Source organism: Crocodylus porosus, unplaced genomic scaffold, assembly GCF_001723895.1.
Source record: "Crocodylus porosus isolate Cpor-Errol unplaced genomic scaffold, CroPor_comp1, whole genome shotgun sequence".
NCBI lineage: Eukaryota > Metazoa > Chordata > Crocodylia > Crocodylidae > Crocodylus > Crocodylus porosus.
Window position 1 is genome coordinate 26,270,190 of NW_017728914.1, and position 672 is coordinate 26,270,861.

The window sequence follows — 672 nt, forward strand, 5'->3', positions numbered from 1 at the left end:
GCGCTGCCCCAGAGTGTGCCGTTTTGCTTGCTTTTTTTTTTTTTTTTTTGGGGGGGGGTTGAGCTGTTTTTTTTTTTTACCTCTGGATTTCCCTGGGGTCAAACCCCCATCCCGGCACTGCTCCCTTGCGGCACAGAGAACAGCTGAACATGCAGTATGTGGCACTGTGGACATGTGTGCCGCACCACATGCCAGACAGCTGGGCTCGTCTGGATGCTGGCAATCGGTTTTCAGTCACGTGCCAGCTAAATGAGCAAAGGAAGTAGTAGAAGTCATATTGCTTAACATATAAAACTAATCTTGGTAAAGAAACTGGAGCACATTGTATTGGGGGAAGGGGGGAGAGCCTTCACTTCTGGTAGAAAGGGCTATGTGATGTATCTGGTCTCTTCTGTGTTTCTATGACTATCTGAAGATAGAGCTCATGGGTGAGCAGCACTTGTGCTTTTTTCCAAGTGAATTGTTGTAGCGTGTGTTTTCCTGAACATGTTTAAAAACACTTGTGGAAGGGGGTATTCTTAGAGCATGAACACAGACTTTACCTCTGTAATAGTGTTGGACACCTTTCTAATCATCTTTCTCAGGAAAGAGACCCATCTAGGGTGGGTGGCCCTAGGGTGATCTGATCAGGAAAGCCAAAGCTTTGTTGTAGGGAACATTATGGAGGGAGGC